Here is a 13,103-nt window from a genome sequence, read left to right as displayed (position 1 = left end):
ATCTAAAAGTCAGGGGATTCGAGGAGTCGAGGGATTTGTTTAAGGGGGCATTCAGGTCACCCGCAATTAGTTTGTGTCCCACCATAGAAGGAGTAAGGTCAACTAATAGCAAGTTGAGAAATGCAGATTGTTTTGAGTTCGGGGCGTATATCGCTAATAAGGAGAACAGAACCTCATTTAAGCGGCAGGTCAGAAGCAAATATCTTCCCTCAGGATAAGTTAAGACCTTGATCATTTCAAACGACAAGTTGGCGCTAATAAAAATTGCAACCCCAGATTTTTTATCCTGAGTGTTAGAAAAAAAACGCTGGGGATAAAAGCGGGAGGTTATGCGGTAGTTATCAGCTTCCAGAAGATGAGTCTCCTGTAAAAAGACAATATCCGCACGTGATTTTTTTAATTGGCCATATAAGAGAGATAGTTTTTGAGGGGAGTTAAGGCCATTCACGTTCAAGGCTAATGTCGAGAAAGGCATGGTCAGAATCGGGAATGGACTATTAGTTCACATGTTGGAGCAATAGAGAGCGCAGGGGGTAATCTGCATAAAAGGGAGGGTAGTAGGGAGAAGGGGTAAAAAGTACACACAATCAGGATAATAATAACGAACATTTCAGACGTTGATACGCCATAATAAAAACCAAACCAAAAAGGAAGGAAATAAGGCATTAATAGCAGAGCAAGGATCGCAGAACCCCTGAAAATAGGACATGAGGGGTCCGCGATGCCCCTCCAATTACCAACAATATTTACAAAGAAGAAAAATAAAATAAAAGGTGGAAAAAAATCCAAAAGTCTAGAGCGAACAGAAATCGCTCAGTGGGGCCACATTCCCAGGTGTATTTATTAGGGGAAAAAAGGAAGGGCGGATGAGGGAAACAAGGAAAGAACGGAAAGGGGACAGGTAGAGAAATACAACCTGGGAAGCGAGAAGAAAAACAAAAAAAACCCAGGAAGACGGTCCCCTGGGCATATTATCCAGCAAGAATGAAATCCAGATCAGCAAGAACAATATCAGGCGATTCTCCATTCTGGGTCGATTCTTTTCCCGCGAGGTCCTTTCTTAGCAACGGAGTCTTGTCCGGGACGCTAAGTCGATGCAGAAGGGGACGCTGGAAGAAAGTTCCAGTTTTCCAGGAGTCGTGCCGCTTGAGCGGGAGTAAGGCAGACGTGGGTGGTATTGTCTCTGCGTATAATCAGGCGTGTAGGATGGCCCCATCTGTATGAGACTTCTTTGTCACGCAGGAGCGTTGTGTACGGTTTGAACGCGCAACGCTGGGCCAAAGTGCCTGGAGATAAAGCCGGATACACCTCCAGCTTCACAAAGCGATCAGAAAGGGCAGGAGTTGCTCTTAGTGCTTTCAAAAAGTCCTCCTTAGCTTCAAAGAAGTGCACTCTTGCAAGGACGTCTCGAGGGAGGTCTGAACGGAAGCCAGAGGGCTTCTGTACCCTGTGGATGCGGTCAATTTTTAGATCTCTGGGCTCTAAACCTGGTAAAACTTCCAGCATGAAGTCCTGGAGAAAGGCTCTCGGCTCCTCGGGAGGGATCGACTCCGGGACGCCTCTAAGGCGGACGTTGTTCCGTCTATGTCTGTCCTCCAGGTCATAGTTCTTGGTCTGTAATGCCTCAACCGAGAGCTGGAGCTGCTCATGTTCATCCAGGAGAGTGTTATGGGATTGAACAAGTTCAGCCATTTTGGATTCAAGGTGGTCTGTGCGGTTACCCAAGTCCACCACCTCTCCCCTGAGCTCCGTGACCATAATTTTCATATCATCTTGAATGGAGACTCTAAGCTCCGACAGCAGCCCCTTCATCAGGGTGAGGGTGACTGGCGAGTCTGGGGAAAGGACCGCCGAAACTGCATCCTGTGCCTGGGAGTCTCGACGGGGGGAGGGAGGCGCCATGTTGGAGAGAGGCGCTGCGTCTGAGCGGCCTGGGGGGAAGTAATCCGAGACCCGCCTAGAGAGCGCAGACTGCAGGTGCTTTACCTTTCCCATCCGATGAGGAGCGGTTAATGTGGCTCTGCGATAAGAATTGGCAGGATATAGATGATCTGGACGCTTTTAAAGATGCTTTAGTGCCCAGGGGACCGGGAGCTGCTGGATCAAGCAGCCTCCACCATGAGCAGTCAGGCCACGCCCCCCCCAATGCTGTATAATGACTCCGTATTAGCTCCCATGCTGTATAATGACTGCGTATTAGCTCCCATGCTGTATAATGACTCCGTATTCGCTCCAATGCTGTATGACTCCGTATTAGCTCCCACACTGTATAATGACTCCGTATTAACTCTTACGCTGTATAATGACTCCGTATTAGCTCCAATGCTGTATAATGACTCCGTATTAGCTCCCATGCTGTATAATGACTCCGTATTAGCTCCAATGCTGTATAATGACTCCGTATTAGCTCCAATGCTGTATAATGACTCCGTATTAGCTCCCATGCTGTATAATGACTCTGTATTAGCTCCAGTGCTGTATAATGACTCCGTATTAGCTCCAATGCTGTATAATGACTCCGTATTAGCTCCAATGCTGTATAATGACTCCGTATTAGCTCCAATGCTGTATAATGACTCCGTATTAGCTCCAATGCTGTATAATGACTCCGTATTAGCTCCAATGCTGTATAATGACTCTGTATTAGCTCTTACGCTTTATAATGACTCCGTATTAGCTCCAGTGCTGTATAATGACTCTGTATTAGCTCCCGTGCTGTATAATGACTCCGTATTAGCTCCAATGCTGTATAATGATTCCGTATTAGCTCCCGTGCTGTATAATGACTCCGTATTAGCTCCAGTGCTGTATAATGACTCCGTATTAGCTCCAATGCTGTATAATGACTCCGTATTAGCTCCAATGTTGTATAATGACTCCGTATTAGCTCCAGTGCTGTATAATGACTCCGTATTAGCTCCCGTGCTGTATAATGACTCCGTATTAGCTCCAATGCTGTATAATGACTCCGTATTAGCTCCCATGCTGTATAATGACTCCGTATTAGCTCCCATGCTGTATAATGACTCCGTATTAGCTCCAATGCTGTATAATGACTCCGTATTAGCTCCAGTGCTGTATAATGACTCCATATTAGCTCCAGTGCTGTATAATGACTCCGTATTAGCTCCCGTGCTGTATAATGACTTTGTATTAGCTCCAATGCTGTATAATGACTCCGTATTAGCTCCCATGCTGTATAATGACTCCGTATTAGCTCCCATGCTGTATAATGACTCTGTATTAGCTCCCATGCTATATAATGACTCCGTATTAGCTCAAATGCTGTATAATGACTCCTTATTAACTCCAATACTGTATAATGACTCCGTATTAGCTCCAATGCTGTATAATGACTCCGTATTAGCTCCAATGCTGTATAATGACTCCGTATTAGCTCCAATGCTGTATAATGACTCCGTATTAGCTCCAATGCTGTATAATGACTCCGTATTAGCTCCAATGCTGTATAATGACTCTGACAAACAAATAAACGCACACAGTGGGAGGAATACCTCATATTAAATCTGCGTAACTACCAGTGTAGTGAATAGGAGGCATACACACCCAGATAATAGGACAATAAGGACCCACCAGAAACTACTACAAACAACCACAGAAATAATGGTGGAAACCGTCCACAATTACTTAAAGTAGAAACAACTTTATTGATAAAAAATACATACATAGGTATCAGACAGGGACGAGACTGAAACAGGCAGTAAAACCACATCACCAGCGAGAGCCCACACTTAGGGGTAAAGATCGGTCACAGGCGCAAGTGCGCAGCACAATAATAAGAAGACATTAGTGTGACTTACTAAGTGGTGTATAGACCCGACACGTGTGGGCTCCCGCCCTCCCCGACGCGCGTTTCGGAAGTGCAGGACTTCCTTCCTCAGGGGGCGTGCCATGCAGGACAGCAGAACGGTATAAGAGCACAAGGGACCGGATATGATCGCGCCTGTACGACGCTGGAGATGCATACCCCCGCCTCCATACGCCGACGTCACCGCTGATGCAAGATCACATGGGGCCCCATGTGACCAAGACAGCAAGCGGTGAGCAGCGATGGGCAAGGGGAGGGACCTACACAGCATCACAGCAGACGGCGGCCATATTAACTATGGGGAATATGCCAGTACCTCGCTGCAAAGCGCAGCTCGGCACTGCACCGCAATATATAGAGGAGTAGGACTCATAACGAAGGATGAGCGACATTTATATGCAAGAAAACAATAATATAAACATAATAACCCCACATCGAAAATAATATGAAGAAGAAAATAAGAAAGGAAATAAGGAAAAAAAAATATATATAAAACACAAAATTAAACCCATGCCACTATATAGTAAGATACACGCTCAGGCACCGATATATACTGTTTATCTATACTGTACGCCAAACGGCCAACATGGCTCACTACAGAACAACAGTATAGTTACAAGATGAGAAGCAATACCTATCTGTACAAAAGTACACAATACATCCGCTCTATAAATTAATCAGACACATCTCAATTTTACAAATAGAGCGAAATAGCACATAAATATACAAAAAATTCATATTCAAAATTGCAAGAAATGCAACATATCTTCATCTTGATAGCTCAGCAATCCATCACGGGCACCGCAAGACATCAAGGACAACAAAATCACTAGAATAAAAAAACACAATTAATAAAACAGACTAAAAACACGAAAGTGAATGTGCAGTACTACCCGCATAATACATCAACAGGGGGACCCCAGGAAAGGAGCAAATGAGAGACACTCATTTAAACCATTGGGATGAACAGTATTCAGAGCCCAAATCCATCTAGTCTCAAGCTGAGACAGACGTTTAGATAGTCCGCCACCACGAATATTTATATTCAAGGACTCAATACCACGTACCTTCAAAAGAGTACCATCACAATCGTGGAAGTCTTTAAAATGGCGTGGTATTGTTTTCAGGGTGGAGGCGTCCGCGTGACCGACTGCCGACTGAATACCCAATACGTGCTCACGAATTCTCACCTTGAGTTGGCGTGTGGTTAGCCCAACGTAAATAAGGTTACACGGGCACGTAGCGTAGTAAATGACATATCTTGTGGTGCATGTGATGCGCTGACGAATGTTGAAAGATTTTGTACCATCAGCGTTGACAAACCCATCACATCGCACCACATTGGGACTGGCGACACATCGGCCACACGGAACACACCCACCTCTGATAGGAAACTTGTCCAAAAAGGTAGGCATCACCTGCTTGGAATAATGGCTGGAGACCAAATGGTCTCTCAGATTCTTTGCCCTCCTAAAGGACATCAATGGTGCCGGAGGGATCAACTTTTTAAGAACAGGATCAACCTTTAGAATCGGCCATGCCCTTTGCAAACTGGAGCGAACCATATCAGCACGAGAACTAAATGTAGTTACAAATCTCACAGTATCATCCGCCTTCTGCCTAGGTGTATTATTATATAAGAAGTTGTGGCGGGAAGCGTAGTTAGCTCAATGGTATGCCACCTTAACCATCCTATGACTATAACCACGTGCGTAAAAGCGCTGCCTAAGCTCCTCAGCTCGAATCTCGAAGTCACCATCAGACGAGCATATTCTGCGAAGACGGAGGAATTGCCCCACTGGCACAGAGCGAATCATGTGCTTAGGATGACCCGAGGAGGCAAGAAGTAGTGTGTTAGTGGCCCAGGAAAAGACCGGCATAGGCGGGCGCAAAGGCCGCACCCATAGCGGTCCCCTGGAGCTGAAGGTAGAAAGACCCCTTAAATACAAAAATGCCGGTCTTTTCGTGGGCCTCTGGGAGAGGGACCTCTTCCTGTCAAATGAACAGGGGTTAATGGACCGTGTCCCTTTTTGGACACGGTACATTGACGATATCTTCTTCATTTGGCAGGGCACCCCCGTCGACCTTGGGCAATTGATGCAGACCCTGAACAACAATGACCTCAATGTGCATTTGACGTTTACCTTTGATTATCAGTCACTTGATTTTTTTGGATGTCACCATCAGACGGGACAATTCTGGTTGTTTACAAACGTTTTTTTTTTAGAAAGGAGACGGCCACTAACACACTACTTCTTACCTCCTCGGGTCATCCTAAGCACATGATTCGCTCTGTGCCAGTGGGGCAATTCCTCCGTCTTCGCAGAATATGCTCGTCTGATGGTGACTTCGAGATTCGAGCTGAGGAGCTTAGGCAGCGCTTTTACGCACGTGGTTATAGTCATAGGATGGTTAAGGTGGCATACCATCGAGCTAAATACGCTTCCCGCCACAACCTCTTATATAATAATACACCTAGGCAGAAGGCGGATGATACTGTGAGATTTGTAACTACATTTAGTTCTCGTGCTGATATGGTTCGCTCCAGTTTGCAAAGGGCATGGCCGATTCTAAAGGTTGATCCTGTTCTTAAAAAGTTGATCCCTCCGGCACCATTGATGTCCTTTAGGAGGGCAAAGAATCTGAGAGACCATTTGGTCTCCAGCCATTATTCCGAGCAGGTGATGCCTACCTTTTTGGACAAGTTTCCTATCAGAGGTGGGTGTGTTCCGTGTGGCCGATGTGTCGCCTGTCCCAATGTGGTGCGATGTGATGGGTTTGTCAACGCTGATGGTAAAAAATCTTTCAACATTCGTCAGCGCATCACATGCACAAGATATGTCATTTACTACGCTACGTGCCCGTGTAACCTTATTTACGTTGGGCTAACCACACGCCAACTCAAGGTGAGAATTCGTGAGCACGTATTGGGTATTCAGTCGGCAGTCGGTCACGCGGACGCCTCCACCCTGAAAACAATACCACGCCATTTTAAAGACTTCCACGATTGTGATGGTACTCTTTTGAAGGTACGTGGTATTGAGTCCTTGAATATAAATATTCGTGGTGGCGGACTATCTAAACGTCTGTCTCAGCTTGAGACTAGATGGATTTGGGCTCTGAATACTGTTCATCCCAATGGTTTAAATGAGTGTCTCTCGTTTGCTCCTTTCCTGGGGTCCCCCTGTTGATGTATTATGCGGGTAGTACTGCACATTCACTTTCGTGTTTTTAGTCTGTTTTATTAATTGTGTTTTTTTATTCTAGTGATTTTGTTATCCTTGATGTCTTGCGGTGCCCGTGATGGATTGCTGAGCTATCAAGATGAAGATATGTTGCATTTCTTGCAATTTTGAATTTGCATTTTTTGTATATTTATGTGCTATTTCGCTCTATTTGTAAAATTGACATGTCTGATTAATTTATAGAGCGGATGTATTGTGTACTTTTGTACAGTTAGGTATTGCTTCTCATCTTGTAACTATACTGTTGTTCTGTAGTGAGCCATGTTGGCCGTTTGGCGTACAGTATAGATAAATAGTATATATCGGTGCCTGAGCGTGTATCTTACTATATAGTGGCATGGGTTTAATTTTGTGTTTTATATTTTTTTTTTTTCCTTATTTCCTTTCTTATTTTCTTCTTCATTTTATTTTCGATGTGGGGTTATTATGTTTATATTATTGTTTTCTTGCATATAAATGTCGCTCATCCTTCGTTATGAGTCCTACTCCTCTATATATTGCGGTGCAGTGCCGGCTGCGCTTTGCAGCGAGGTACTGGCATATTCCCCATAGTTAATATGGCCGCCGTCTGCTGTGATGCTGTGTAGGTCCCGCCCCTTGCCCATCGCTGCTCACTGCTTGCTGTCTTGGTCACATGGGGCCCCATGTGATCTTGCATCAGCGGTGACGTCGGCATATGGAGGCGGGGGTATGTATCTCCAGCGTCGTACAGGCGCGATCATATCCGGTCCCTTGTGCTCTTATACCGTTCTGCTGTCCTGCATGGCACGCCCCGTGAGGAAGGAAGTCCTGCACTTCCGAAACGCGCATCGGGGAGGGCGGGAGCCCACACGTGCCAGGTCTATACACCACTTAGTAGGTCACACTAATGTCTTCTTATTATTGTGCTGCGCACTTGCGCCTGTGACCGATCTTTACCCCTAAGTGTGGGCTCTCGCTGGTGATGTGGTTTTACTGCCTGTTTCAGTCTCGTCCCTGTCTGATACCTATGTATGTATTTTTTATCAATAAAGTTGTTTCTACTTTAAGTAATTGTGGACGGTTTCCACCATTATTTCTGTGGTTGTTTGTAGTAGTTTCTGGTGGGTCCTTATTGTCCTATTATCTGGGTGTGTATGCCTCCTATTCACTACACTGGTAGTTACGCAGATTTAATATGAGGTATTCCTCCCACTGTGTGCGTTTATTTGTTTGTTAGAGTCATTATACAGCATTGGAGCTAATACAGAGTCATTATACAGCATTGGAGCTAATACGGAGTCATTATTATGGTTTTACTGCCTGTTTCAGTCTCTTCCCTGTCTGATACCTATGTAAGTATTTTTTATCAATAAAGTTGTTTCTACTTTAAGTAATTGTGGATGTTTCCACCATTATTTCTGTGGTTGTTTGTATAATGACTCTGTATTAGCTCCAATGCTGTATAATGACTCCGTATTAGCTCCAATGCTGTATAATGACTCCGTATTAGCTCCAATGCTGTATAATGACTCCGTGTTAGCTCCAATGCTGTATAATGACTCAGTATTAGTTCCCACGCTGTATAATGACTCCGTATTAGCTCCAATGCTGTATAAAGACTCCGTATTAGCTCCAATGCTGTATAATGACTCAGTATTAGTTCCCACGCTGTATAATGACTCCGTATTAGCTCCAATGCTGTATAATGACTCCGTATTAGCTCCAATGCTGTATAATGACTCCGTATTAGCTCCAATGCTGTATAATGACTCTGTATTGGATTGGACCAAGGGAACCCAGTGGATGTAGTGTATATGGACTTTTCAAAAGCTTTTGATACGGTGCCACACAAAAGGTTGATACATAAAATGAGAATAATGGGGATAGGGGAAAATATGTGCAAGTGGGTTGAGAGCTGGCTCAGGGATAGGAAACAAAGGGTGGTTATTATTGGAGCACACTCGGACTGGGTAGCGGTTAGCAGTGGGGTACCACAGGGGTCAGTATTGGGCCCTCTTCTTTTTAACATATTTATTAATGACCTTGTAGGGGGCATTCAGAGTAGAATTTCAATATTTGCAGATGACACTAAACTCTGCAGGGTAATCAATACAGAGGAGGACAATTTTATATTACAGGATGATTTATGTAAACTAGAAGCTTGGGCTGATAAATGGCAAATAAGCTTTAATGGGGATAAATGTAAGGTCATGCACTTGGGTAGAAGTAATAAGATGTATAATTATGTGCTTAATTCTAAAACTCTGGGCAAAACCGTCAATGAAAAAGACCTGGGTGTATGGGTGGATGACAAACTCATATTCAGTGGCCAGTGTCAGGCAGCTGCTACAAAGGCAAATAAAATAATGGGATGCATTAAAAGAGGCATAGATGCTCATGAGGAGAATATAATTTTACCTCTATACAAGTCACTAGTTCGACCACACTTAGAATACTGTGCACAGTTCTGGTCTCCGGTGTATAAGAAAGACATAGCTGAACTAGAGCAGGTACAGAGAAGAGCGACCAAGGTTATTACAGGACTGGGGGGTCTGCAATACCAAGATAGGTTATTACACTTGGGGCTATTTAGTTTGGAAAAACGAAGGCTAAGGGGTGATCTTATGTTAATGTATAAATATATGAGGGGACAGTACAAAGACCTTTCTGATGATCTTTTTAATCATAGACCTGAAACAGGGACAAGGGGGCATCCTCTGCGTTTGGAGGAAAAAAGGTTTAAGCATAATAACAGACGCGGGTTCTTTACTGTAAGAGCAGTGAGACTATGGAACTCTCTGCCGTATGATGTTGTAATGAGTGATTCATTACTTAAATTTAAGAGGGGACTGGATACCTTTCTGGAAAAGTATAATGTTACAGGGTATATACACTAGATTCCTTGATAGGGCGTTGATCCAGGGAACTAATCTGATTGCCGTATGTGGAGTCGGGAAGGAATTTTTTTCCCCAATGTGGAGCTTACTCTTTGCCACATGGTTTTTTTTTGCCTTCCTCTGGATCAACATGTTAGGGCATGTTAGGTTAGGCTATGGGTTGAAGTAGATGGACTTATAGTCTTCCATCAACCTTAATAACTATGTAACTATGTATAATGACTCCGTATTAGCTCCCATGCTGTATAATGACTCCGTATTGGCTCCAATGCTGTATTATGACTCCGTATTAGCTCCAATGCTGTATAATGACTCCGTATTAGCTCCAATACTGTATAATGACTCCGTATTAGCTCCAATACTGTATAATGACTCAGTATTAGTTCCCACGCTGTATAATGGCTCCGTATTAGCTCCAATGCTGTATAATGACTCCGTATTAGCTCCAATGCTGTATAATGACTCTGTATTAGCTCCAATGCTGTATAATGACTCCGTATTAGCTCCAATGCTGTATAATGACTTCGTATTCGCTCCCATGCTGTATAATGACTCCGTATTGGCTCCAATGCTGTATTATGACTCCGTATTAGATCCAATGCTGTATAATGACTCAGTATTAGTTCCACAGGTCAAAGGATCACAGGTGCACTGCCTATATATAAATCAATATCTAAAGAAAAGTAATAAACATAACTAAATAAATTCTATAGGGTGCTGCAAAAATGCATAGAAACAGCATAGCCACAAGGAGAAGAATAGCCTATGCATAAATAAGCGCACACCTAAATATATAAGAAACACAATCTTTATTATAGACATAAACAAGGACAAAAACACATAAATCCATTAAAATCAATTAAAACCATGTGGAAAAAACCATGTGGAAAAAACCACCCTTCCCCCTGAGAGAATGATATGACCAAAGTGAGGTCTAATCCCGCATACAAAAGTATACACCAAAATCACACACTATAGCATATGGATATAGACAAGTGCAATACAATAACATATAACTGATACCTATCCAGCAATATAGCGCACATGGGGCGTCCCTGTCATAATCAATCATAAACCATAAAGGAACAAATAATAAATAATAACAATTGCTAAAGGACCCTAAATGCAGAAATATTGGTTGCTAAAACTAGCAGCAGCAAAATATCCATATAGCTGGGCATGAAAATACATCCACAAAGAAAGAGGATATGGGGTCACAAAATATAGTGAATAAATAGTGCTACCCAAGAGGGCGCTATAGGATCCCCAAATCCGTCTAAGAAAAGATCCGAGCAATGTGCCAGTATCGGGAATGCCTAGAGCTCAAAGACATACCCTAAACGCCATGGAGAATGCGGGAAGCCTCCAACAAGTAAGGAAGCAAAAAGCATCAGGGGGAGGGAGTGGGGAGAAGTCCACGCGTATCGCTGCCTCTGTGCAGCTTCGTCAGGGAATGAGCAGCAACGATATGTGTCAGCCTTATATACAAACAGTACCGTATCCTGTTGATTGCCACACCGGAAGGCCCCGTCCGGGGACCGGAAATGTAGGAAAGAGGAAGCGCGCACCCATCATATTCAGCCCCGGCTCTAATTAGTCCCAACTATGTGTCAGGACCGGCGCATGCGCTGACAGAGCCGGCAAAAAGGTAAATGGAGAGAGCGCAGGCGCGGTGTGCGGCCGCACAAAAAAGAGAGAGAGGGAAGGAGGAAAGTCCCAGGCCAATCGCAATCAGCGATTGTGCAGAAGAGGAGCCCCGGAATTCTAAATCTATGGACAGATGGAGCCCAGGGGTACAGTAGGATGGAGGACAAAGAAAGAAAAGAAGTATATACGTATGCATACCATAAATGAAATGAAAAAACAAAGATATTTATATATAATAAGAATAATAATAATGAAAATAATAATAATAAATAAATAAATATGTCGAAAAGGAAAAGCACATGTATGTGCCAAATAACTATGATAAATCCTAAGCCTAGAAGAGGAGCAAAGAGGCGATTGTTATTATTATCATTATTTATGTATAAATCAATCAATACCCTATCCAAAAGGGATAGGAAGACATCCCCTACCTATAAGTAGGAAGATGTACCGGCCTCAATACATGCACATAAACATAATACAACATATAAACAAAATGCAAAACACATATAATAATGTGAAAACATGTATCCAAAAACCAATAAAATACATTTCCATTTGATATCAAAACAAACAACATATGGTAATCAAGACATACGGATATATGTCCCAAAGAATAGAATAGAGGGCCAATATCCACAAATGTCTATATTTCTCAAATGCCTCTCCATTCCTTGTATAACATTATACTTCAATCCAGATCCAGTCTTCTAATTCCGTCCATAATACAAATCCCTTGTTCCAATCCCAAAGCGCAATGTACTTGTCCTGGAATCCCGGTTCCAATCCCGGGGAACCAGATATAGGGAAATCCCTTTGTTCCAATCCAAAATGCCACCTAAGTATCCATATTCTTTATAGTCTTTAATCCTGTCCTAGGAAACCAGTGTACAGGAGCTCCTCATTTAGGCCAAACGGGGAGATAGATTTAAGCCGAAAAATCCAGCGGGCTTCATGTTGCAGCAGTAATCTATGCCGGCTACCGCCTCTTTCATTGCCCTGGATTCTCTGCAGGCCAAAAAAATGGGTGTTAGTAGGTTTGCCTCCATGTTTCCTCATATAATGTGCTGCAACTGGCGTTAACATTTTGCCTTTCTTGGAGTCTGCATGGGCTAGGTTAATAGTTGAGAGATGTTTTTGTGCCCGCTTTCTCAGCTCCTGTGATGTCTGCCCTACATACACTTTCTGACATGGGCAAACAATAGCATAAATGACAGAACTTGTTTTGCAGTTGATATACTGAGCAAGAGAATGCTCCACATTATCACCAGGGTTAATAAAGAAATCCCTGGTGGGAAGCATATATGGACATACATTACATTCACCGCAGGGGAACGACCCCCTGAGGCGAATCCCACGATTGAGCCTAATCACCGGACGCGAGAAATGGCTTCTCGTAAAAATATCCCGTAAGTTAGGAGCCCTTCTAGCCGTCATGAGAGGTCTAGAGCTGACACAAGAAGATGTTTGGGCATCCGAAGTTAGGATGTCCCAGTTTTGATTTAAGATGTTTCTCACCTGGCT

The 13,103-nt window shown here is 43.5% G+C and overlaps 1 protein-coding gene across 2 annotated transcripts in view; it reads left to right on the top strand.

The window, feature by feature from the left end:
• LOC138663289 (zinc finger protein 271-like) overlaps positions 1-13,103 on the top strand; it is a 109,257-nt gene that overhangs the window by 58,413 nt on the left and 37,741 nt on the right. The gene's annotated exons all lie outside the window — the stretch shown is intronic.

The sequence above is a fragment of the Ranitomeya imitator genome, chromosome 2, assembly GCF_032444005.1.
Source record: "Ranitomeya imitator isolate aRanImi1 chromosome 2, aRanImi1.pri, whole genome shotgun sequence".
Lineage (NCBI taxonomy): Eukaryota > Metazoa > Chordata > Amphibia > Anura > Dendrobatidae > Ranitomeya > Ranitomeya imitator.
This window is presented reverse-complemented; position numbering and strand designations above follow the sequence as displayed.